This window comes from Anomalospiza imberbis, chromosome 15, assembly GCF_031753505.1.
Source record: "Anomalospiza imberbis isolate Cuckoo-Finch-1a 21T00152 chromosome 15, ASM3175350v1, whole genome shotgun sequence".
NCBI classification, from domain to species: domain Eukaryota; kingdom Metazoa; phylum Chordata; class Aves; order Passeriformes; family Viduidae; genus Anomalospiza; species Anomalospiza imberbis.
The window spans coordinates 3,819,982-3,847,269 of record NC_089695.1 but is presented as its reverse complement, the minus strand read 5'-3'; the positions used below and the strand labels follow the sequence as shown (position 1 = coordinate 3,847,269).

Here is a 27,288-nt window from a genome sequence, read left to right as displayed (position 1 = left end):
GAATCACAGGGTTTGCCTGGGCTGGAGGATGATGAAAACACTGCAAGCTGTTGACAGAAATTGAATGCAAATTGGGAAATGAAATGTTTTGAGGCATTGCAAACATTAAATATTTTATTGTTTTCTCTTTAGAGATCACTGAATGATGTGAAACCTTCCTGACACATGAAAGCCTTTGGAAGCTGAGGTGCCTGAGGGCTACTGGCTCAGAGAAGGGCTGGCCAAAGGACCTTCTCTGAAATCCCTTCTCCACACAGGAAGAGAAACATTTGCTCATCTGATGGTGCACCTGGAACAAATTTGCATGGTCTGTTGATATTTATTAGTGCAGGTAAGTGAGGAAGAGTTTAAAGATTTTTCATTTCAACTTCTTTGAATTATGAATTAGAGTGAGGATGCTCAGAGCCTTTTGTATACGCATTTTATTGTCCAGTTTGTGTTTTCTCCTGAGATGTTCATTAGTTCAGTTTCAAGCTTTCAGATGAACTCCAAGGAGGGAGTGGGTTTATTTTAGAGGAATGAAAAAGACAGAAGAATTTGCTTTATATCTTTGCTGCCCAAAGTGACCCTTAAAAGATTCAGCTGTGAAAAATGCAGGTAATAGACTCTCTGCTGTGTTAGGCAGAGGTAAAAGATGAAAGATAAGCCTGCTTGCAACCAGAACCCTACTTCAGCTGCTTCTCAAGTGTGTTACAGGCAAGTCTACAAAGACATTTCATCATATCACTGATAAAGATTGTGCTGAATTGAACTGATCTGCAAACGTGCAAACAGACCAAACTCGTGTGTGCATTGTGCATATGTGTGCATCTGGATTTATGGGCAAGTGGAAGGACAGCTTTTCAAGAGCTTTGTAGTAAAGTAAGAGAAGTTCAGTGCTCATTAACTGCTTTCCAGTTGTTCTTTTATTTTAGTTCTGTTTAGCATTTTTAGTGCATGGAAGTTCTAACTCAGCAGTACAGCTGTGTCATGACAGAGTAGCAAAGAGCATTTCCAACTTTAAGGGCCAAGGCTTTATAAAGGTAAGGGGATAAAAGGAGTTTACAGCAACTGTGCTTGACTTCCTTTTCACTGTCACTACCTTCTGGAAGTTGTTTTGTTCTGGCTGCTGATTAACTTCTTCAGTGGTTACCTGAAAGTCAGCAAACAAGGATTGTTTCTGAAGCTGAAAACAATTATCAATAATATAGGACTGGAACATTTGAACAGCAGCTCCCATCTCCAAGAGCACACATTTAATCCTCCTCAATGTTTTTAACATTAGAAACATGGTGACTTTCCACAGTTTTGTTCATATTACCTTGGATGTAAATCTCCTTCCTAAACTCTGTGGATGTGTTTTGACAGTGTTTCTCTTTGGTAGGACAGACTAGAGTTTCACAGGAGAGAAAAGTAAGATCATAAGGAAACAAGATACAGCAGGGCAATAAATGAGTGGTTTGCCAAGAAAATATACATAAAGTTTTAGAGCCTGAAAATAGCACATTCTACTTTTTTCCTCCCTGAGACCCTTGTGAAGGATCCTATTCATGATGCCATTTAGTTTGTGATTGTTGGTGAAGTTTGTGCCATCATCACCAAGAAGAACCAAGATGTTGGGCTAGTTTTAATTAAATATGTATGGCAGGTAACGAAGTATGACATAATTGGGATGCTGTTTGTCAGGCAGAGTTGGGTAAATCTGACAACACCCAACCAAGCTTTGTATAGGAATGTAAATCCTGTTGTCTGCATGGGATGGTGCTGTGATTTGTGGAAAGAGGAACCCTGGTACAGAAGGAACATCTGGGTGGTGCCTTTATCGTGAGCTCAGGAGGGATTGGTTTTTCCAGCCTCTTGCAAGGGTCCCGTCTCTGTCTTCAGTCCTGGCACTAAATTCAACTACTAGGTCTTTATTCAAAAGTATTAATGGAACAAATAATAACTAAGTTCTCTTCTTGAAGTCAGATCTGAGATGCTAAATATGTCTATCAGAACCTTCCTGGAAGAATGGAAATTTACAGTAAATGCAGCACTGAAAGCAGAAGTATTATTCTCTATTATAGTTCTGCACAGCTCAGCAGATAAAGCAGATACTTTGTGCAAGCCTGGCAGCAGAGATAGACTGTCTCAGAGGCATTTTATTAATTTTTCAAGAGTATAAATCAAGACAATTTCATGTTGAATAAAGAATTAAATACTTTTTGCTCTCATTTCCGGACTCTCAGTAATCATTAAGGAGAGAGTAAAAGGACTGGAAGGGAATTAGCTTTTTGACCCAGTATTCACCAACAGTAGATTCTGCTAACAGTGGGAATAGTCTTAATGAGAAGTTTGCAAGTGAAAGATTTATATACTTTCATTACAGGCAGATTTTGTGAGATTTTTAACTTTGTGGCCTGAATGGAAGCTTTGAGGCAATTACTAAGAAAATAGTAAGAGTGGCTATGGTGCATGAGATATCTTGCCTTGGGAAAAAGGAGATGGGATTAACTTCCAGGTCCTGGTGCTGAGATTCTGCTGAATGGCACATGGTCTTGCACTTCCATGCATTTCACAGGATCCCTTCTCATCCTGTGAGGTCAGAGTGGAGATAAGCAGCAGCCTTTCAGAGTTGAGACAGGAGGCAGATGGAAATGTAGGTTATCATATATATTCACATATTCTAACTCCTCTTCATAGTTCCTGAATTCCAGACTACTGGGTCTTCAGAGCACACATTTGCTGTACAATAGTTGGATTTGTCACCTGGCTGTAGGTGCCAGCAGGAAATAATCTGTTTAGCTTGATCTCTGATCTGTCTTTGTGTGAGAAAAGTAGGAAAGGGAAGCTAAAAAGGGGATAATACTCTGCTGCTGTTCTGCAGCATGCCTCTGGCAGGGGCCTAATCCCAAGGGTCAAAAGCTGAGAACATCAAGCTACTTTAAGCTAACAAAATAAATGCTTGGCAGTCCTCCTCCATCAGGAGCCAGATGCCTCAAGATTGAACACATGGATGTGCCTCCTCTGCATAATCTTGTCCCATCCACCAGTGAGTGAAAATGTCCCATTCTGGAAAAAATTCTCTATTCTGCTTCAGCAGGGGCTTCTCCTTGTCCTGGCTAGTGGGAGGAATAACAGGGTTTATTTCCTTGAGCAGGTGCCCATGGAGCCATCCCATGCCCCAGATGCTCAGTGTTACCTCCGGGTTGATCATGTTTCTATGGGACTAATTCTGTGAGAGTTATGGTAAGGCCAGACATGTGCCACTTCAAAATGGATAAATTGATCTTCAGTAAAGGAGGTTTTTTTTTTTTTTTATCTACTACAATAATACTGGTCTGCAAAGGTAAAATATATTCTGTTGAAGAATTTTCAGTCCACTTCACTGAAATTCCAAGCTGTGTCCATTTTACAAAACCTGCCTTATATCAGTGCTTTCTTTATCAGGATACTCTGTTAACATTGCCAACATGGGCTCAATAAGGTAATAGGAAATATATTTCATTCCAAGGAAAAAAGCTATGAAATCCAAAGGTAAGCTTTATAAAAGCCATATTACCACTGAGTCCTGGGAAGATGGCTGCATCTGCTTGACCTGATGGGAAATGGGAAATGTAGGAGTTTCTGCTAAGACTTTGCACAGTGCATTGGCCTTCCTGAATTTGAAAGATACCGTAATATAAAATGCAGGAAATTACAGGAACCGAATCAAGGACTTGACTAAATCACTTTGACCAACATTCCGCTTTCATGTTAGAGCAAAACAATGTTGCAGCCTGACTTATAATAGATTGCTGCTTAATAAAGCCAGAAGTAAGTCATCTCTTTTCAGCTAATTCCTGTTCAGCTTCCCCGGCTATAAACCCTTATTAAAGAAGCTTTAGCAGCTGTACTGTTCTCTGAGGCATGAAAAATCTTGATTAAAGCCACTATACTGGAGTCAATGAAGCTTAAACCTTGATATACTGGGACACTGGGAGGGCCCAAGCCAGCTTTATGCTCCCCAGTGTCCTGCTGGCCAATCCACAGAGGACTGCTTGTTTTTGAGTCTGCAAAGCAGCTTGCCAGACCTCCTGCCTGTCAGATAAGCATCGTGTTATCTGTGCCTATCTGCAAGGTTAAGAGCAGCCAGCAGAAAGCCGTGGTCACCAAAGAAAAGATATTTAAGCAACTTGGGGGCTGAGCTTCTGGCATTCCTGCTTTTGACAAAGAGGAGTTTTTTGGGGGAAAGAGCATGGATTTTACACTTCAGGTGTTGGGTTTGCGGAGTACAATTGAGCTGGTAGTGCAGTTTTTTTAATAGCTTTAAGGAAAGCTTTGCCTCACATTGTTATTTAAATCACCACGGGACTGTTAACTTCATTAAAGTGTTAATGCAAGGTGATTAGTGATTGATACAAGTCAATTGTGTTGATAAGTTAGGTTCTGCTCTGAATAATATCATGTGACTGCAAGGAATGAGACCTAGCACAGAATTGGAATGCTGGCTATAGATACAATGGTACTGCAGTCACAGGATTAACACTCAATCCATGAGTGTTGATTACTGTATTTTTAATATTAATATTTTTTCAGTTTATTCTGGCTATGATATAAATGCCTTTGAATTAGATCTGAAAAGCACGGAAACAGCTTTATGTAGAAATTGATTTTTGGTTTTGTTCAGTTTTGTTTTTCAGTCCTTGCAACAAATGAAATATATTTAATTAGTTTTACATTTATTTTCATTTTGTATTTGCCCCAGAGAGTATTATAAAATATACTCCCCCAGGTGATGAACTGCTGAAATATTCTGATGAAAAGTATATAAAAGAAATTTTGATTTCTTAATTGGTAAATGAAAAATTTTCTTGTAAAGATTAAAAAGCTCCAGAAACATCGAGATTATACTGCAAGAGATTTCATCTGTAAACTAAGCCTGGAACCTCCAACTCATCAGTTGCTATTGCAAAATATCTTAGCAAGAAAAGAAGGGATAGTAGCTGGACCAAGGCCACCTGAACAAAACACTGATTGGGAGATTGCAGTTATAGAATCAAGAATCATGTAAAAACATTTTTTATGATTAATGAAGATTGGTTAACGAGTAACTGGCAAAGAACAGATCACACCTCTCTAGCTGGTTATTTAGGTGTCATTGGCTTTAGTGATATCACAGAGCTATTGTGTTCTATTTGGATAACCTTGTCTGATACACTAAAAATCACTGTTTTTACAAGATTGTTTCTTTTTGAGTTAAAGCAGATAGGCTGAGTCATTGCTCTTAACCCATCTGTACACAGGCAGCCTCTGAAGTCCATGCCAGCATCCATGTTTGGGGAAAGGCTCAGGAAAAGTGAGAATGTATGGTTCTCTGGGTGCAAATGGCAGAAATTCAGGCCTGTGCACAAACAAAAATTCTGATCTGTGTTCTAATTGCAAATTGAGAGATGTTCCAATTTGTTTTCTTGGTGTTATGGTATAGAATGTTCAAGGCACTATTGCTTTTAAATGTCACTCAGAAGTTGGGTGTTGCTGCTGAGGCAGCATCGAAGAGTGATATTACAGAAGTAAAGACTGAGGATAAATACTGTTGGCTAGAATGGATTTATTTGTCCCTGTGTGTAAAATGTGTCTTCTTTGCTCACAAGGCTCACAAACATGTGTCATGGCAGGTCCAGGTCATTAAATACATCACAGATCATCTTATTTTCCTTTTTCCATTTCATCTTCTTTCTTTGTAGTCTGCTGTTTCTTCTCTGTCAACAGTTTGTATCTATTTAGGTGAGAAAAACAGGTTATTGCTTCAAAAAATGTTATTCTTAATCCTTTTCCACTAGCATAGTTGAGCTTTTTAGCTAACAATTTAGGCAAATAATAACAGATTTTTTGGTGATCTGATTTGAAGGAATTTCTTTAGTACAGTAAACCATGTACAGCTTGGTTTCTGTGGGAAATGAGGCAAAATAAGTTTAAAAATTGTTAAGGAATTGGTTTCTAGATATTCTAACTATTTTGTTGTGCTAGAGACCACAGGAACTAAAAAGAAAGAGAACTAGTATTGTGTCAATATCAGTCTGGGATATTTTCTTTGCAATCACACAAATCATAAGACATTCATGTCAAAAGGAGAAATAAAATAATTCTTATTCCAAGGGCTTCAACTGTTACTATCTTTCATATTATAAATACAGTTCATAATAAGCTTACACATTTAGGGTGAACCTGCAGGACAGAGGAAATCTAAAAGATAACTTGAAGAATAATGAACTTGGAGATTGCACACAAATTCAGGGAAACACCAAGCCGGATTAGTCTAGTTCTTACTAGGAAGCACCAGTTTCATGCTGAAAAAAGCAGTGTCTGCTGGAGAGATATAGACCAAGCACATAATTAACAAGCACTGCATTTTCCATCTGTCAGGAACTCTACTGCCAAGGTGTCTAAACTGAGGGACTGAAATTTGTGCCTGCTGCAGGTGCTGTAGGAACTGCAATGCTCCCGCTGGCACTGCTCTGTCCTGTGCTGTTCTGGGACAGCCCACTGCCCTTTTGCAGCCCAGGATATTCTCTGCTAGTGTACTCAAGTGGGCAAAGACAAATTGTGAATAAGTGTGAATAAAACTGCTCCCAAGGAGGCCAGGGTAAAACTAATTTACCTGTTATAATTTGCATTGAATTCATCCCAGAGACTAATGAAAACGTGCAATTAAATTATTTCTCCTAGGACTGATTTAAGGGGGCAATTTGAAAGCAAGGTTTAGAAGGGCAAAAAAAGAAGTTATATCTAATTCAAGACACTAAAATATTCTGTATTATAGAGATTTTGGTGGTACTTTGTTGTTTGTAGTCTAGTATGTGCAAACCCCCCACCAAGGACTGCCTTTCCCCTCTTTTGTTATGCTCAACTGTTAACAATAATTGTCCATAATTCTGCAGCACAATTGATTTGGTCACTAGGCAGGTACATCCTTCTGTGTAAGCTGGAGTGTAAATAATAGAAATAAGAGGATGATTGCAGTCATCATCGATGTCTCCACTGCATCCCTGAGGGGGTTTTTTCCATTGCAGGAGATAAAGTAACTATATGTGAATAGTGGGTTATTTGATCAGTGAAGTGGTTTTTAAATAGCCTGTACTTGATTACTCCATCAGCCTTGGATTGGTGCCTCCACAGGTGCATGAACTGTGTTTCTCTGATTTACTCTTCATGCTTGGAAACCTGGTCAAAGCCTTGAATGTGGGGATATGACAGTACAAGTGTTGTGATTATCATCTGCAATAATGCAGCTTTGCTGTAGAGGATAGATGATTTATTAACGCTGGATTAAGACCCATTACCTCACTGAAACAGTGCCATCCTCCCTTCCAGAGACGTCCCCAGAAGTGGAATGCCATGTGCTGCATGGCACAAATTAGTAGTGCAATGAAACTAAATTTCTGGAGCTTTCAGGCCCAGTATTGAGCTGTAAGCAGTTTCTCTCAGGGCAGTGTGTGCAGGGTAGTTTATTCTCAAGGGAGAAAGTTGCCTCAAGAGAACCATGAGTAACAAAACCCATATAACTAGGGGTGAGGAGAAGAAAAGGCCTGTTTGAGGGCCAATTCTGACTCTGGTAGACTCTGCTCTTAGACCCCGCTCATGTTACCCTACAAGAAGATGAAAAGTCACTGTGCTAGAGCCTATGAAGGGCATTTGTGGCACAAGAAATTCCCTGGTGCCTGACAGGCACTCAGCACACACTAGGAGTGCTGGAGGCAGCTGTAAATGACAGGAATCAGTCCTGTTAAGCTGATGTTGCTCTTTCTCTGCTCTGGGAAAATGAGCAGCTGCACCAGGATTGCATTCTTATTTCTCAAAAGCATCCAAGCACCAGGCATGCAGTGTTTGTGCTTCTTGCCACAACTGGAATTCTGAATCAGGAGCCACATGGATGTTTTCAGATCTTAATTGACTCCACAGCAGGCATCCAGGCTTAGAGCAGAAATCCACCACTGCAAAGAAACCAAATGCTTTAGGGGATCCTACATTATGTACAGGGTTAACAGGGAAGCAGGAGGCCTTATTTATGTGGAGTACAGGAATTGCCAAAGCTGAAGAAATACTGTTTTCTTTCAATGATTAATATGCTCTGTAGAAGTGTAGCATTTGCTGCCAGCTTTCATTAACAAATCAATGGAAAACAAACCCGTGTGGTAGGGAGTGTGTCTGGGAACAGCTTAAACAGGACTGAGCTGCTTTAGATTTCAGCTGTTTTCTTTAGCACAACAGTGTAGAGCACTTTCTTGTTTATAGGCTAAACACAGGGGATTGAAGTGATCTGTGTAGCACACAGGAGAGGTTGCCAACCCATAACATTCTGCAGAATGCAAAAAATTCCATAGCTGCTCCCTTGGGAGTCATAGGCTACAATCTTCTTGCATGTTGGTTTCAGTGTAAATAGCAGTTAAATCATCAGGACAGACAAACTGCCAGGAAAACTTTGAATAAAGTATTAGTTCATTTTCCTTCTTTCATAACACAGGTTCAGCAGAGTCAGAGCTCAGCCAGCTACTGGTTCAGAAGTGGCATTTCACACCAAATTAATATAAGTAGTGCATAAAATTAAGGCTGTAAATGTGTGCTTTTTTAGGTCATTCACAACAAAGACTGAAATACAATAGATAACTTTATTTTTAACCTTATTTTCACTTGAGAGTGGTCACACAAAGAGATCTCAGTCTGGCCATGAGTTTGATCTGTGACAAGAACTTCACTGAATCAGCCTCAGGATGTTCAATGATTGGAGTGTTGCTTTCAGCATTTCCAGTTGCTTAAGGCTTTTTTTTTATTTTTTATGTAGAAGTTAGATTTTTTTTTTTTAATTAGCAGAGACTATTCTAAGCACTAATGTGACTGTCCTTCAGACACATTGAAGCTTAGCAATCTTCAGAGCCATCTGTTTGAATATTTGCAAAATTATTCATTTATGGTGAAAATACCTCACAGAGTGGCAAAATTATTTTGGGAGTAAAAACAATAGATACAAATCCATCAAAATATTCAGGAGTAAAACAATAGATACAAAACCTGAGTGAGATAAGGCAGCCATCCCCGCAGGTTACAGATTTAGGGCAAGGATGGCTTTGGGAATCTAAGATATTTGTTCTAAAGCCAAGTACTCTAATCTGAATGACAGAACTGAGAAATAAGCTGTACATTCAACTGTATCTGTGAGCTGTGCTGAAACCAGGGAAACCTTCCCTATAAATGTTAGATAGGAGACCAGTCCATGGGCCTTGCTGCTCCCATAAAATCAGCCTCTCCCAACTGTCTTCTCTGCAAAGTACAAAATCCCTCCAAACAGAAGAGAATAAGATAGATTCCAACAGCTTAGAATAAAATAAACCTAGATTTCACAAAGGCTAAGCTAGCATGCATCAAAAATATTTCTATATATCAAATAGATGGAATTAGATTTACAGTTTTCCTGCACAGGATTTTGGTGTTTAATACAGATGTGGTGCTCATGTAGCTGACATGGCCATGCCCTGAAGAGCACTTTATATTTTGGAGAACAGAACCTGGTCTTCAGTCAAAACATACTGTAACTATCTTCACCATGCAAATGTGGTTATTTGCTAATGGTCACACATCCCTCTGTATGTAATTGCATCACACGTTTCAGTCTTGTGTTCCCTCTATAGTGATTATGTTCTCTCTGTCTCGTGTGAGTCATCAGACTCCTCAGGTATATCCTGAGTGTGCTGTGCAGATTGATGCACTCAACAGGTGTGGCAAAGGACAGGGCAGTTCAAGTAAAAGGAAATTGAAATGTATTTTCAAAGAGAATGTACAAATAGCTTAGTGTTTGATTTCCAGGGTGGTGATTAATTGCAAACTGTGAGATAAGAACATACAGGACAAATAACAGTGATAGCCGTTTGAGGTATCATGAAGTAGATTCACCTCTGGTTTGAGCTTGCTTTTGGTGGTATGAACTAGAAAGCAGGGAGTCTGGCAGGCAAAAGGCTGATTTCCCCCTCTGTGGTGGATTCTGGGGGCTGGAAAGCTGTACTCAGAGGACACTGGCCTCATGGGCTGGGATTTTCTGGCAGTCTGTGAGGACTACTAACAGATAAGATGGTGAAAATTAAAATATGGCCTGTCCACACAATCTCACAGCTCATGCCCATGATGCCTTAAGTTTTAGCTTTCATATTTTTCAGATTCTGTACTGCATTAGTATATAACTCTGAACTTCATATGAAGTGTTAGCAAGTTCTGCTCACAGTTCAGTCACACAAAACAATCCTTTTCCAGCCTGAGAACCATGGACACTGTTGCAGCTTCAGGCCCAAAAAGTGCAAACAACAGTGAATTGAGGAGAGCATTCTGGGAGGATGGGACTTCATAACCTGAAGCTGTAATTGGACAATTAACCCCAATATTTTAATGGAACAAAACTTATAAAAGTGTGAAAACTCATGACCTTTTGTCCATCTTGGCTCTATCTTGGGTGAAGCCTTGGCCAGGCTCTTGCACTGCCCAAGGTGTATCCTTTGAAGGCCTTTTTAATAAATGCCTACTTTATTCCTTTAACACTGTCCAGCCTCTGCTCTAGGTAGCCTCTCAAGGCATCACCCATGCTCAAGTTGACCCTACTCATTTATTTGTACTTGCTTGTGCTAGAAAGCTCATCTTGGCCTCCATATACATTCTGAGTTCAGAGAAGATGGAGTGACTGTACTCAGCCCTGAACTCAGCTACCAGCAGTGTGATCTGCAGAGTCTGGAGGTGCAGTGTGTCATCAGAATGTGTCCAGCTTATACTTGAGCTAGGTGAAGGAGCAAAAGAAATTTGGAGCTTTTACCTCTTTCCCTTGTATTTATAAAATCATTGTATGCTTTGGTACAACTTGTAGTTCCAGCTAAAAGCTGTAAAAGTTGCTGTGTTCCAGATCATAAATTGGGGTGAGATGGCAGTGCTGTGTGATGAGGCTTGCACAATACCCATGCAGCTTATATCTGACTTAAGGCTTTGCTATTAATTCCTCACTTTCATGAACACAAAATTAACTTCCCGTTCTTTTTGCTTCTCTGAAGAACATATCCTGTTGCATGACACAAGCTCTTTTTTCTAGACAGAATAAAATTCCTCGAGGTTTAACTCAGTGAAGTAAGATCATCTTTGACATGGTTGTGCATTTCCCCATTACCCAGTGCCTCACACCACTGGAAAATGAAATTAGTCCTGGCCTGAATGTTCCTGCTGTTATCTAACTCCCACTGTACTTCATGTCAATTATTAACATCAGTGATGATAGAAATCTTAACACATGTTAAGAAACAGAACTCCTACAGAATTTTTGTTAATCTGTATTATTTTGCCCTATGATCTTTCTTTCAAAGCCTACTGAAAGAAGGAGCCTACTTTTCAGAGCCTACTTTTCTCCATCTCCTTTTCCAATGTGCTCTCCCAATTTGAGTGTTTTGGAGTGTGTTTTGACATGTTCCTTTCAGTATTTGGAGGACAGAGTGCAAAAACCATTTATTATCTCTTTCATACTCCAGCCTGAGATCTTTTTCATCATATAGAAGCCTTCTGTTTGATTTAATTTTATCTAATAATAATACCAAGAAGACTAACAGAAGTCAGTAGGCACCACTAAACTACTTAGCTGAGCTCTCAGATCAGAATATATATATAAATAAATAAAGGAAGTCATATCTGCCTTAAGTGTAGAAAACTTTTTTTTTTGCTCTTTTTGCTGGCTTGCTTACTTAATGTTTTTTCAGTGAAGATCCTTTGGGGTTTTTTTCTCAAGGTAATAAATAATGCAGTGTAAAACCTGCTAACTGCCAGGAGAGGGAAGAGTCCAGTCATGTAGAACTTGGGGCTGGGACCAGGAGGGGGCAGATGGATGAAGAGTCCAGGCACTTGGATTGAAGCATGAAAACAAGGGGCTGGTTTGGCTTTGCTCTACTTCCAGTGCAGGTTTGGGGCAGCACATACTGAGGAGACAGAGCTTTGTGTTCTGCAGCTGGGAAGGCTGAGCGTGTCTCCAGTCAGGAAACAGTAACCTCACTACACCACGTGTGTTGGGGATGGAGGGAAAGGTGACTGAGCTGTATCTTTCTGCCATTTCTTTCCAGAGGATACGGTTTTAAGCTTTGTCACATGGCAATTGGCAAAACTAAAAAAAGGTTACACGCTGAATCTGACTCGGGAGGAGTTTGGGGAGTGAGAGAAGTGTAGGACCAAGCTCGCTGTGTGTAGCTTCTCAACAGGATAAATGATGACAGTGCCTGTTATTGAGTAATGCCACCCTCATGCTTTTTCACTACCATAATCTAACTGCACATAGGCAAATGGCACAATATTTACATCCCCTGTGTATCTGAATAATGCTGTGTACGTGGGACAATGAAACACAGAGATCAGCTAAAAAAAGAGCCTTTTCCAGCTGAAATTTCCCCACCTGCATGGATTCATATCAGAAGAGCTGTTCTAGTGTTGCAGGTCTGAGTTAGGGACTTATTCTGAAAAGTCACAGTCTGTCACTTTTTCTCTTTTCCCTTCTCAGCTAGATAAAAAAGCTGTAAGAACTAATCCATAGATGGGAGTATGCTCATCCTTCCCTGCAAGGAAACTGATCTCTGAATCAAAATCTGAGAGGAGCCAGCTAAATGTCAACAAGGCTGTAGGTTGCATCTGTGCAGCCCATACATTACAAGAAGTAGGAGCATTAAACAATATCAGAATGAATCAGCAATCCAGGCATGTAGAAGGGCTACCTATAAATTCCTGGAACTTATGTAATTGCAGAGCCCACTTGTGTAAGTCAGTCATTAAAATATTGTTCCTTTTTTAAGTCAGTTGTCTTTTTTTTCAGCTCTAAGGTGATTCATTCTGAAAGTTTTTTAGTATTCACTTTATTTCTCATCAAATCACTCATTAAATGTGTAGAAACCTTATAAAATTAAGAGTATCTAATTGAATTACTATTTGAAATGCAGAAGTCTTACAACAGGTTCCCCCAATAAACTTTAGGAGAGCAGAACAAATTCCTAGTTAGAGAAGAAACAGTGGTAGATTCTGAGAGATGAAATGAGCCTGAAAACAGTCTGGTGAACAAGGAACAAGAGAAAGGAACATGTTATTGCATTTTCCTTTGTGTTAACTGTGTTAGCTGCTGAACTGCACCACATGCATGAGATAGAATGTCTTTCACCTTGAGTACTTGCTCAAATTCTGTATTTTCTCGAGCTCTCTGTGTGTCAGGATAGCTGGAATTGGTATCCAACCTCACCGAGCTCCTAGGCCAATGGATGAAACGTTCCCTGTTTAGGATGCTGTGCAATGCCAGATAGTGTGGATGTTGTGTTGTTTCACAGGGTGTTATTTCACGTTCTTGGGGAGAGGGGAAATTGATTGCTAGATGTGAGCACAAGACCAAAGAGTGTGGAGTCAGCTCCTCTTCCCCTGTAGCGCTGCTTATCTCCCCCAAATCACAAACACGTGGTGTGTAGCAGGATTCAGGCTGGCAGGGCAGCAAATGCAGCTCACCCCGGGATGCACACAGGAGCAGGGCACTGCTCTCTGGGAGCGGTTTAGCACTTGCCCAGCTCCTACTGAGCCAGCACTGCAGGGGTTTGATGCCATTTCAATGTCCCCCATCAGGGGTGGCTTGGTTAGTCCATAGATAATTCCCTGCAAGGTCAAAATACACCATGCTGAGCACAAATAACCTGGGAAGATTTGATACATTTGGGATGGATATCATGTAGAAGATCCTGACCATATGAAAAATGTTGCAGATTATTCCATTGTGCAATTGCTAGGCACTTGACTGATGACAGTAGTCCTTTGTGTTTCAGGTCAAATGCTTTCTCAGAAATAAACCCAAAAATTACAACAAAAAACCACTGCAGAAAATCAGGAAGAAAAGAATTTTTATTTTGCAATGTACTACATTTGGGTGGTAGAAGGGTGTTAAGTAGCAGTAGTTGTAGAAGTGTCATTAGAAATTTTCTCCTAAGTACACAGGATTTATGATGAAATTAATCACACCAATTTAAGGAATAATTCAACTAAGCATTTTTCTGGAATGAGAGAAGTTTTGTTTTGGAAAATTCCATTGGGTAAAGAACTTCTTGTAATAAATGATGGGTTATGCAGTGATATACCAGTATCAAAGCACTTAGCTGACCTTGGACATTGCTGAGGGAATTACAGCAGAGGCACTACTTTAGTGAGCTGAAAAGTATCCAGTTAAGATATATGGTATTATGTTTCCATATAGTTTTATAGCTGTGGCACCAGTTAGATAGTAACATGGTGGATATTATCACCATTCTAAAATGAGGTATGGGAGGTACAATCTTGTTTGTCTTGGCCTGCTGCACAGTGATGGTAGAATCTGAGCCTGTACCTGCAGCACTCCCAAGCTTGTTCCTTCTCCAAGCCTTCCAAGTACATGCTACCATTGCCATCCCTAAGTCATCAGTGCTTGAAAAAGCACATGTGGTGACATGATGAATTTCCAATAGAAGTACTTGAAGAATACTTGAAGAAATGTTAAGGACAGTGACAGGGACTGTTCATCTGGAATGCAGTTATTATCTTTGCTCAGGCAAGATTTACATGGGAACAGGCAGAGAGAATTTTTACTAAAATGGTCAAGGAATTGGAAGATTTTTTCATAGTATGAAAGACAGAAACACATTTAATTAAACAAAACAGAAGCGTGTAAGGGCTAATTGATAAGGTTGACACAAAAATCAGAACATATAAATTTGTGAAGACTAGACCTGCACTGGGATTTTTATATAAAGAGAGAGGGAAAAAAGTCTTCTGTGATGAAACAATACTTTTTTGGAAGGACAAAATGATGCAGTGCCATGAAAGTCAGCCATACTACAAGGGATCACCTTGTAGTCAGTGTTCCTTTAATCCTTAATTTCTCTGTACCTTGGAAAGCATGAACAGAGTTATTACCACTTGCAGGCACAAATTTCACTATCACAGAGCTTGGCTGTTCCTTGCCCTACACACAATGCCACCACAGTTTTGAATAGACTGCTCACAGTTTGGATTGGTTAAATAAGAGCTGGCATGGAAACTGCAGTGCTGCATCAGCTGCTTCTGTAATCCCTGTGATGCTACATGAACAGCAGCAATGGACAGGTGATACCATAGACAGGCCCTGCCACAGACTTACCTTATTTTTCACCTATTTTTTAATAACTGATGTTTACAGCAACATTAATCCCACGCTCTCATTAGAGCCTGCTCTTATGCCAAGGCATTATTCCCTTTGTAAGGGGAATTTTCAAATACCATGCTGCCCTCTTGAGGGTACGTAACATGCTTGGGGGTTTTCTGCAGTTACTGGAAAGAAAATAACTTTTTAATGACATTTTGTTTCTTATGGAAATAAGCAGCTTAGACATGAGCATTTCAAAGCCATCTTCATGTTTGAGATGTTCCAAAAGGAATTGGCCATGCAAGTCCTTGCAAATAACTTAATTACTCAACCCTAACTCCACAAAAGATTTAGAGAATTATGTGCAGAAGAGCCAATGGCTAGGAATAGAAATAGGGTTGCTTTTTTACAAACATCAGTCTGTTTAGATTTGAAAGGAGATTTAATTTGCAGAATGGGAAGAATCCTGTTTTCAGTGCTCTGGTATTGACCAGATGTCTTGCATGACACAGTCATGGTCCTTCTGCTCCAGAGTGGTGAGTACACAGTGACTGATCCAACCTGCACTGCAGAGCTCTGGCTGCCTCGTGATTTCTCCCATCTGCAGTGTCTCAATTGAAATGTTTGCTTTAAAAGAACTACATGTGTCTGTGTTGGCAAGGTAGGGAATGCAGGTGGTTAGAACAAGTGCTGTGAAGGACATGCTAAGTATAAGCACAGAGGAGGGAGACACTGACAGAAATTGCCTCTGATAGTTGGGGAGGGAGGTAACATCAAAAAGGAAAGTTACTGGAGTGGCTGTGTGCAAGAGTCCCTCTTAAATGGATCATTTAGCATGAGACCAGATGGACAGTGGTGGGAATACAGTTAGGTGAAGTAGGTTGACTAATTGCTCATTTTTTATTCATTGTTCTGGGAATCAATTTAAAATACAGTGTGTTCATCAGAGACAAACAGACTGGAACAAAAGAAGAAGGAGCTGTTAGGCCTCATGTGGTGTTGTGCCACAGTAAGGCTTGGATTGACTTAGCCATCTGTCCTCTCTCCTTCTGCTCCCCATGTCTGTGCTATTCCAAGGGGATCCTAGAAAAGCAGAAGTGTGCTGGGAGTGATTTCTGGTGCTAGAAAGTTTAACAGAGCTTCTACTGCCTGGACCAGAGGCAAAGGTTTCCATTTTTTCATGTAGTTTTAGAATATTTGCTGCCTGACCTCAAGGGTCTGTTTCAAGCCCCAGCTGTGCAGTCAGGAGTGGCTCCAGAGCCAGTGGCTGGTGAAGCTTCTGTCCCCCTGGTGCTGAGGCTGGCAGAGAGCTCCTGGCTGGCAGTGAGGTCAGAGTGACTGGCACCTGGCATAGCAATGCCACAGTCAGGGCTCCCTTTGCAGGACAACTTTCCATTCCAGCTACTCTGACAGGAATCATGGGCTCCTGAAGGGATCTCCAGTCTGTCTGCCTTGACTGGAAACTGGGAATTGTACTTCACTGAGCAAATGTCCATGGAATGGCTAATGTCAATGAGCTTCAAAACATCCCCATTGCAGGGAGTAGTGTTATTAAATATAGAAGAAAAATGTATTCTTAATATCATATACCAAATAAACCAAGGTCATTTTCTGGTACTTTCTAAAATTCCTAAAAAATAGGCAATGGCCCATGTATTTCTTTTTTTCAAGAGTAGTTAGAAATACTCCTTGGCCTGTCTTTTGTATGCAAAATTTCCAGGCCCCCCCGTACTGTACTTCCTTATACAGATTTTCAAGTATTCTTGTGTTCCTTCTATAAAAACAGGCACATGGAATGAGTAAACACCACTAAATATAAGCAAAAATCCAAGTAAAAAATGAACTAGAAGTGTTTATAACTGACTGTGAAAAAGAACTCCCCTTTTCATTGATTGTCTGATAGAAAGCTGAACATTTACTTTACTTTTAAATGATCAAATGCTTGTTCCCTATAGATCAGCCTACTCCTGATAAGGACTTCCGCTAGAGAAAAGCCCCACAAAAAAAATACAAACCCAAAAGACCTCAACAGCTTGATTGAGTTTGATTTCAAATATGGAATAATGTATTTTAAAATAGTTTTAAAAGCAGGTCTGCTGGAACAAAAAGCATAAGCTTCTTCTTGAAAATTAATCCTGTTTTCTGACACTGTTATTTTTTACAAACAATTTTTTTTCTTTTTTTGTGGCGAGAACTTAACTGAGTTCAACCTCTTTTCCTTTCCCTAATGCAGAATAGCTTTGCCTTGTTCCTGAAGGCCATGTGACTCCTCAGCAGCTTTCCTGCCTTTCAACTTTTGTTCACTAAGTTGGAAGGATCTTTTCACTTGTGTTGTTCCAAACTTCTTAGAGACCTGCAAATTGAAAATACTAACATATGTCCTTGTGCCTTAGGATATTGGTGCATAATTATAGTAAAATAAATACTGAATAGAGAATTGTGTTCAGCTGCTGCCCATCACTCCTGTGATGTTGCTCTCATATATTCTGTCTTTAAAGGTCTGTTTACTAGAGAGGGGAGTAATAGATAAAAAGAATCACAGGATACTTTATGTTGGAAAAGACCTCCAAGATCACTGAGTCCAGCCATTAACCCAGCACTGCCAAGGCCACCACTAAATCATGTTCCCAAGTGCCACATCCACATGTCTGTTACATGCTTCCATTAAAGGGGACTCCAGCACTGCCCTGGGCAGCCTGTGCCAGGGCTCAACAGCCCTTTCCATGAAGAAATAAGCAAAACTTCTGTGGGGACTCTCAGAACTAGGGACATGATGACAACTGGTAACAAACAGGCATTTTTTAAAGTCTCTGTTCTATATTTTATATCTCAGGGGCAGCTGAGTTTTCCAGAGATTTCTTTGAGGCAATGTGTATGCAGACATGTTGATGTGTGACTTTGTAAGCCAAGTGTACTCTTGCTGGAATTTTTCTATAATCTGTGGAGCAGTGCTTTTCAGATTTTCTGTGGACACCAAAGGAAAACTTGCTCAGACACCTCACGTGCAAAAGCTGTTGTAGAGGTGCTGTTGAGAGTCAGACACTTTTCATATGAGCTTTATCAGTTTTCAGAAGTTCATAGAAAGTTCATAGAAACATTAAATGGGAACGTTGCTCATGCACACTGAATTTCAATATCTGCTGATATCCTGGTGAAACATGTCCAGCGTGAGCCTAATCACAGATTTAGGAGGAGCTGTAGAGTATCTGTTTATTTGTGTACTACATTTCAGCTCTTCTATTCTAACTTCCCCTGTGTCTTATTTCCCTGAACTAGTGGGTTGCATTCTTAAGAAAGGAAAGCTCAAATTTTTGTGTGCAGTAGGACTATGCATCAGTAAACAAAAGCAGCAGCTGTGAACTCAGCATCTGCAAACTGAGCTGTTTTAGTTATTATGATTCTTTTTAACCTGCAATTACACAAAACAGTCAGCTTAATAACTGTCCATTCATTTTGCTTGAAGCCATATGACCCTGAACTCCAGCACAGTCTGATTTCAGGCTAAACAAGGTTGGTCTGGGTTGGTACCAAGCTGTGAAGAAGCAGGAAATGACCTTCAGTAACAACACTTACTGCTGGTTCAGAGTGGGCACATGGACATTGTCAGGACACTCCTTTTCCTGAGCTGAGACTGAACAAGATGGAAGGCAAAATTTTATTATTCAAAAAAGTTCTGACTAAAGTACAATTTAATCAAAAACTTGTATATTCACACTTGTACGACAGAGTGAGGATCTAAAATCTCTTTCTATGCTTGCATTTTTATATCTAAACTAGAGAAACCTATCAGAATAGGAATCGAATAATATGCAGTATTGTTGCATTATTACTAGGAACCAGTTGTTTCTGTCACAGAATTTGATAAGAGTAAACAAAAAGAGATTTGATTTTAACAGAGCCAAATATGTTTTCTGCAGAAATATTATCTAGTGATTCTGTAAAAGCAAAAGTCTAATTTTCAGTGCTAGTTCTGCAAAGATGTAAAATGTAATGTGACTTTAGCAGATTATCTGTGCTTGTCACATATTTGGGTGATCTAATTGGTAGAAATGTCTGTAGACATTGTAGGCTTGAAAGCAGCTAGTATTGCATTACTGAAACTTCTTATGTAACTGTTTCTATGGCTTTAAGATAAGATATATTTTGCTGGTACAGTAATAATTAGATAAGTATAATTAGTAAGTTATACAATTTGTCATCTCAGTTTCTCTTTCTTGGCAATGGAGCATTTTGTTTACTTGGTCTCATTCTCTTACTGCATATTCAGTGCTTCTGAAGTGGCACAACTCTGACCCTTTCAGATATCAGACACAGAGCTAAGTTCTGTTGGTTTAGACATTGACCTGGGACCCCAACATTTGAAGCAGCTGAGGCAAAAAATGATAAAAGATGGTGTACATAGCAAATAACAGGTGTTGGATGCTCTCCCTTAAGCTCTCATGGGCACCTTCCTAGTGAAGTATTGAAGGAGGTTCCTGAGGACCTTAATCACAGGCAAAAGGTCGGAAAACAGCAAAGACATTTGCACAATCCAAGAAAGTCTGTCTTGGAAAGAAGTTTCCATCTATGGAGGTAATTAGAGAAGTTGCTGAGGTCTTGAAGACAGAACTTGCCCTATGACTTCCTACTCATCCCTGCTGCACTGAGGCATGAGAGCAGTAGTGAGCTTCCATACAATAAATATTCTATACATGTATAATGCTGAGAAATTTGAAAGTGTTGGTTTATTCTGAATATTACTAAAAATTGTATTTCCCTATCCATCAGATCTTCCTGATGTGCACATTGAGTTATAATTTCTTACTTGAGGTGAAGAAGGATTAAAGGAACATTGCTACAAACAAAATCCCCTGACACAGCTCAGCTGAGGACTGAGGAGCTGGGTTGGTTTTCCATTGCAGCATTTCTAGTCAGGTCCCAGATGGTGACACATGAGCAGAGACCCCCTTGTCAGTACAGAGGTGATGGAATCACTGCAGCCTGGAGTGTCAGGATTCCACTGAGTTCAGTTAAACTGATAGGCTACAAGCCTAAAATGAAGTGTGTGTGACAGGATCACAGTCACAATTTAAGCACTCTAAAGACAGTTTGAAATGGAAAATGCATTGAGTGTAAAAAGAGTATTAACAAACCTTGACAAAGCAGGTTAATCAGGCTGCAGAGTTTTTTCTCTTTCCTTCTAATTTATACATAAAGTTTTTCCTCTGTGATTATGTCAGCCTTAGCTCAAGTATCTTGAAGGACGTGTACTGATCCTTATGTTAACAAATATAGATGCTCATCTAACTATAATGTTAAATAAATATTTGCAGTCATATAGATAACCCATCATATGACTTGATATATTCATTACTTAGACAAAATGGATTTTACTTACAGATCAGATGATGAGTTAAAAGCTTTCAGCAGTATCAACTTATTCAAGCTTTATCATAAATACTAAAGTTTTAAATTCAGGGAGGTGTTTTGACAGCATGGGGGATTTCTCTCTAAAAATGTGTTTCAAATATTAATCATGATGAAACATCATCTGTATGTGACCTTCAGAAGGTTATGATGAAGAAAAGACTTTTAGGCTGTTTTGGTAACAAGAGTATCACCAGCAATGGCAAAACAGGACAGACTGAACTTATAAACATTACATCAGCCCTGTGCTAGATATAACATGTTTACTAAACTTCTCAAAATGAGCTGAGACCACGAGTCATCTCATTGTGATCAGCACTAGGACTATTTCCTGCTAAGACTGGCTAACACACTGGTATATTACTGCTTGCCCAAAATATTAAACTTTAAAAGTGAAGTTGTCTTTATTTTGTGTAAATAAGTACAAGTGTTCTCTCCTGGGAGGACAAAAAGGTTGCCAGCAAATACAAGTACTGGAAAATACCAGCATGCTAATAAAGACATTTGAAGTTCATCTGTTTTTAAGGAAATCTCACTATCACATTGATAAATGAAAAAAATATACCTTTTTGTCTTTCCAAACAACTATGTTTATGTTTTTAATTCAGCAAAACTGGTCTTTGATATTTAAATGGGTTCTCCTATGCCACAGGATGTTTAACTTTTGGAAGTTCAAAACACACTTGACTTAGTACTCTATGAAATGGGATAGAAATGTGCTCAGGTTTTGCTGTGCTTTTCATTGTCTTCTCAGAGATCAGTTCATGTTTTGGCATTTTCCAAATATATTGAATTGGGACGGTCGGGGTAAAAAAATAGTGGAGAAATAAATGCGTAAAACTAGGTCAGAGCACTTGCCTGCATTTCCAGAAGGGAAAAACTGGGATTGTTTAATGGTATTTCTGGAAAAATTTCTAAGTATTAAAATATTCCATACATATTTAAGCTCATTTTCAGAGGACACCTCTGTGGTAACACAAGTGACATTTTTAATATGCCTTTCCCTTGCTAAGCCTTCTTAGCAAAATCAAATGTCATTTGTTGCCTCAAAAGCTAAAGACATATTTCACATGTCAGATGTACAAAGATGCTACTGAACAAAATTACAGGCAAGACATTTAAATTCTGCTGCTGCTGGAATTTCTGTCGTCTCTCTTTCTGAGCACTGTACAGCAGCTCTCTGTGGTGACAGCAGAGCTGGTTCCATTATGCTGCAGAGTAAATTAATACTTTGTGTGAAGGCTCAGGTCAGAATAAAAATAGTTGATGGCTTGTTGTGTGCAGAAGTGACACTGTTATGTGATTACGAAGTACTGCAGCATATAAGTGGAAACCTGAACACATTTATTTTCAAATTTCAATTGTGTAATTTTTGAAACTATTTCTTTTTAGGATCAGCATTATTAGCATTTCTTGGGTTACAAGAGAACCCCATCTACCCAAAGAGCAGATGACCTTTTCTAGTGGTGTATGCTGAATATGTTAAATATTATAATTAATTTCAAATAAAGAAATGGGTCATATTATTTATCTGCAACATTAAAATTTTAATGACCTTCAAAGAAAATCATGTCTAGTTTTGCATTACTTAATCCTTAACAGTTATCAGTATTTTGTCTATCTTAGGTGCTGCAAATTTGTCCAAAGTTTCAGATAAATATCTTTGAAAGACAAATGAGCTAAAAGCAAGATAGTTATTTTTATATCCTACAGCAGAACTCTTCAGCACTTTTGGAAATGTCACTGTTTTCCAATTAATTTTAAAGTGTTGTAAGTAAAATCCTGCCTACCCTAGGACTCCATGAGTCAGTTTTGATTTCAGTATCTATTTCTACTTGAGAAGAAGCATTAAAGAAAATACATTTGCCATAATTACTTAGAAGAAAGGCAAGCTAAATTCAAAGGTTTAAATTTGCACTTAAATCCAAGTATGTGGATGGCTCTCCTTGAGTTTAAATTAGAGGAGAGCAGTATTTAGTCATGACCTGTGGTTATGGATTCTGGAAATGTTCAGCAATTATATTTTTGTCTCCTATTCTTGTATGGCTGTGGCAAATGGAGGCAGGTGCTGTTTGTGTGCAATCACAGCAATTCAAATCTGCCTGCACTCCCTTGGTCAGCAGTGAAACAAAGGGATTCATACAGAAGAAACATTTCCCTCCTTTTCCCTTACTCCCTAGTTGCTACAAATATTTCACTTAAGAGTAAATAATTTGAATTGTATAGCCTTTAAAATGCCTTTTAAAGCATTGTATTGATAAAATCTTGTTTGGCAAATTTTGTCAAGTTGTCAAGAAAGTTGTTTGACATAATGAAAATGGGACACTTGTTTCCTCAGGGGTACATTTTCTGTATCTATGGGATTTGTTTACTTGCAGTGAAAAAAAATCACAATGGTCTTCCGTGTTTCTAAACATTGATTAATTATTTTAGTTCCCTTGTGTATGTGCAAAGTAGTATTTCTCACAAAAAAAGCTAGACAGAAAACCCAAACAGACAAAAAACCCAAACGAACAACAAAACCAAACAAAAAAAAAGCCCTTTCCCCATTAAAAGAATAGGAAAATAGCAGCATCATTTTCTTCCCCCTGCAACTAAGAATCATTAACAAGCAGAAATATGGGAATATTGCCCTGGGTTTGTAGCCCAACTCCTCTGTGTGTTACTCTGATCCACCTTAGCACAAAGGACTATACAGCCATAAAGCTTTAAAGTTGTTCCGTATCGATATTGCAATTAAGATTGTACTTATCTGGCTGCTGATATGATTTAAAATCTGTTCTTCTTCTGTTTTGAAGTTCAAAGAAATAATGCAATAGTCCTGTGGTAAATCTGTTCAAGAGAAAGACTTCACAATTTCAGTCACAAAGTTAAATATTTGTGGCATCAAAACCAGCATCGCTGACTCTGAAAAAAGGACATCTCTCTTCTGCAGAGATTGACCATTTGTCCAAAATTAAGCAAAAATATATATTGTATGTTACTTCCAAAGGCACCAGCGTGTGACCTCCACACTGTTCTCACAGTGAACGCATTTAATTAGTCACAGATACAATGCTAGCTTGAATGGCAGTCCTTATTGATTCATGTATTTAATAAAACATTATATTTAATGCAATATATTTATATTGTTAATCCTATCATACCACTAAATCCATTTTTCTGCTGCTAGATTTGCATTCAGTTCAGGATTTGAATCATGCTCAACCTCATTGTTCCAAGTAACGGAATTTATTAGAATGGATTCACACAATACTGCACATGATGAAAACAGGAGAATCAGAAAGCTGAAGTGCAAAGCCAAAAATGGAGGAAAATAAGACTGGCAGTTTTGCACGACTCTATTTTGGAAGGCCAATGTGTTTCCAAGGCCTTCTTTTCAAAAATTGCCACTGACCTTTCCCACAGTGCTGAGCAGGTCTGTTGCAATTTCTTATTAATCAGAATAAGTCAAAAAAACACGCTCTGTACATTTACAGAACTGGTATCAAACTCCTTCAGTAATTGAAAAGAAAATTAAAAATTTCTGTTCTCAGAACTGTTGTGGCTTCCTTTTCCTATTTCCTACACCAAGATGAGGCAAACTGTCCCAGAATTTACATTCAGTTACGCTCAGTGCTTTCAAAAACCCCTCTCACATAATTACCACTCAAATAATCCTTCACCTGCCACCTCAGTTTCTTCATGTGAGAGGTTTTTTGCCATTTGATGTTACAAACGGCTTCATAAAGTAGTAAGAGGAAGAAAAAAATCTTTAAAAATCATCTAGAGATCGATTCTTTCACTTAGTGAGAAAAGAGACTAAAAAGTGAATTGAATGATCTTCTAAGGTGTTCTTAAACCAAGAGGATGTAATTTAGGAGCAAATTAAATAGCGAGCAGATATTTTCCTGTAACTAAAAATTACCTTCTTATTTCCAGGTACGTGACTTAAAGTTGAAGAGCATTTTCCAGCTACCTGTCTTGTGCATTACTGAAACATAAATGTAAGTAAAAACAACTTAATTATATGTATTTGTTCATCCATTAGAAAATATTTATTAGATGGAACACAGCATGTGCATAACTTAAAAATAATGTTTACTAGTAATTTCTTATTCTACCCCCAAATGGCATAATGGCCTTGTTATATCCCAGAATTGCAAGTACTGATAAAATTATTTTCTTGCTCCGCCTTCCCAACTTTCCCACAATTATCTAATAGTTTAACAAACTAATTATATTTTAATATATTAAGATTATTTTGTATTGTGAATATTTACCCTTGAAAATCCTTCATATGAAATCATTCCATTTTAAAAGCCACTTAAAATTAACCTTCCTGACTTGTACTCCAAACTCCTATCTACGATTCTGGTTGAAATAAGGTCCCCACAGACCCAGCCAGTAACCCCCACTGAAATCCCACCTGATCACCTGTGTCACTGCATGATGCTATCCCAAGAAACGAGGCTTTCCCAGTGAGCTTAGTGGGTCTTTGCTCTGGGATTTATAAAATGCAATAAAAAATGACAAAAAACACAAATGCAAATATATTTTAAAATATAATATTAGCATTGTCAACACGAAAGACTTTATTTACTGCACAGAGAAGAAAATATTCAGAATAGTGTAGTTTGTTTCGGGGAATGCATGAAAAAGTTTCAACAACTAACACACAGTGTTTCTTTGCAAAATAGCCCCGTGCATGATGCTGAAGTGAAATGGGTTTTGCTCATTCTTGTAAAAGAAGGTCATTACCTGCTATTGTGACTGCTCCTTTTGGATTACCTGTCTCTGTCTCTGTACAAGTCAAACAATAAATAAAGGTAGTCTGTTAATACAGATTAGAGGTTAAACTGTTATTTATTGTCACCTTTTATGGAGAGATTCCATAAAAGTATAAAGGTTGTTATTGACCTTCCCTGCCTACAAACTAAGAGTCAGGTATTTATCCCAGGCAATCCATTTGCAATGAAAAAAAATTACAGTCTTCCTGAGGAGGCACAGATAGCAACTGAGCTGCAGTGATAAATCCTGATGAGTGAGAGCTCACAAATGCACATCAGGTTATGTCTCTGAGCATATGAGATGAAGAAATAGTTGAGAAACAACAGATACCACCCTGCATTTTTTGAAGTCTTCTTTTAAACATCCTCTGGGATTTGATAGAGTTGAGCATGAGAAAAGTATACAGCACATTTTCATTCCTTTGAGTTTATGTAGTACAGAAAGCTATAAAAGTAAACAACAACAACAACAAAATTAGCATTCTCCTTCATGTGTTCCTTGAAATTCAAATGGTTGAAGAAAAATCAATGTAACAGCCACCCACTTACTGGGCCTTAATCACATTACCAGCATCCCCTTAAACTGGTTTGTGATGGTACTTCTGCAGTGCGCGATGGATCAGAACACACCTCAGAAATCAGCCTGCAGAGGCTGCTGTAACCTTGGAGCCATGGAAGAACTTCCTGAGTGCAGAGTATGGAAGGTTCCTGCTGCAGTGAGTAGAAGTTCCTTATGTGAACACCCCAAATTGTGAGGGTGTCAGAAATCAGAGTAAGCCTCCCATAATTCTAAGAATGGAGAAGAGAGAAAGAAAAAGAAGATCTCATAAATATTTTCTTTTCTCTTTCATGAAGCAGCCACAGTCTTCTGCTTCTTCACCCACTCTGTCTTACAGGCTGAGCCCTATGAAATTGTGACTATTTGAAAAGATTTAAAAACCACTTCCTCTGCAGTCCTCCAATTTTGCCCTGTTGTCACTTCACCTGTGACCACACTACAAGGTTACAGTGGAAGGAAATGAACCATAATGAAATTTGAAGAAGAAATTATATTAATCCAAGACACGGCCTTTTTTCCTATCCCAGCTTGTCAAAGCGTTGGCAGAGTAAGCAGCAAAGAAATCTTATGGGATCCAGCTGGCTAAGTCCTGGTGGTATTTCATCATCACAGCAAAGTCAGAGTGGGGAGGGGAGAGCTCTGCAGCCAGGTGTGTTAGAAGCTGTGGCAAAGAAACTGTCTGACACTGCTTCTGCATTGTCATTGCAAAGGGTCACACAACTGCCTGGTCCTAAACAATCTGCTCAGCCTGACAGAGGCAAGAAGACAGTCGTTCAATTATTGCATCTTCCTCATTTCAAAAGCAAAACGCTTAGAAAAATTCCAATATTTTAAATGCTTGAAGAAGGAAGGTCATGATTCATTTTCCAGCTGATGTCTGGGCAAGTATCTCTGAATTCTACTGTGTGTAACTACTGAAGTTCTGCTCTGGTTAGTTTAAAATATTCATTTATTCTTCAGAGCAAACCCCAAATTCTCAAATTCATTAAATAAGAAAGAGAAGTCCTTATCAAGTGCTTCCTTACAAATATTATTACAAAAACCATAGTAAAACCAGCCAGGAAACGTCATAAGGAAGGGAAGAAATTGTAGCAGAAAAATAAAATAACCACATTTTCCAGAAACTTCTGAAGTTTGAGGAATAAATTTTTCCCTCTGAGGGTGGTGAGGAACTGGCACAAGTTGTCCAGAGAAGCTGTGTCTTCGCCTGGATCCCTGGAAGTGCCCAAGGTCGGGTTGGACAGGACCTGGAGCAGCCTGGGACGGTGGAAAGTGTCCCTGCCCATGACAGGGGAGTGGAACAAGATGATCTTTAAGGTCCCTTCCAACCCAAACCATTCTGTGATTCACTCTAAGCTCTCAGGAGGAGAGTGTTAATCTGGAAAAAAATGCAGTCAGTAGCCTAGGTCTGACTGTACTAGCCACAATCC

General features: G+C 39.0%; 1 protein-coding gene across 5 annotated transcripts in view; it reads left to right on the top strand.

The window, feature by feature from the left end:
• The first annotated feature begins 220 nt into the window (after positions 1-220).
• C15H5orf58 (chromosome 15 C5orf58 homolog) overlaps positions 221-27,288 on the top strand; it is a 40,995-nt gene continuing 13,927 nt past the window's right edge. For 2 of the 5 annotated variants that reach the window (XR_011004277.1, XM_068205601.1), the window contains exons 1-2: positions 221-331; positions 24,452-24,516. The gene's annotated coding sequence lies outside the window, so the exon portion shown is untranslated. Of the gene's footprint in view, positions 332-924; positions 1,023-14,879; positions 15,106-15,577; positions 15,661-24,451; positions 24,517-27,288 lie in introns of those variants that run through there. The other 3 variants (XR_011004280.1, XR_011004278.1, XR_011004279.1) reach the window with 3 other exon arrangements.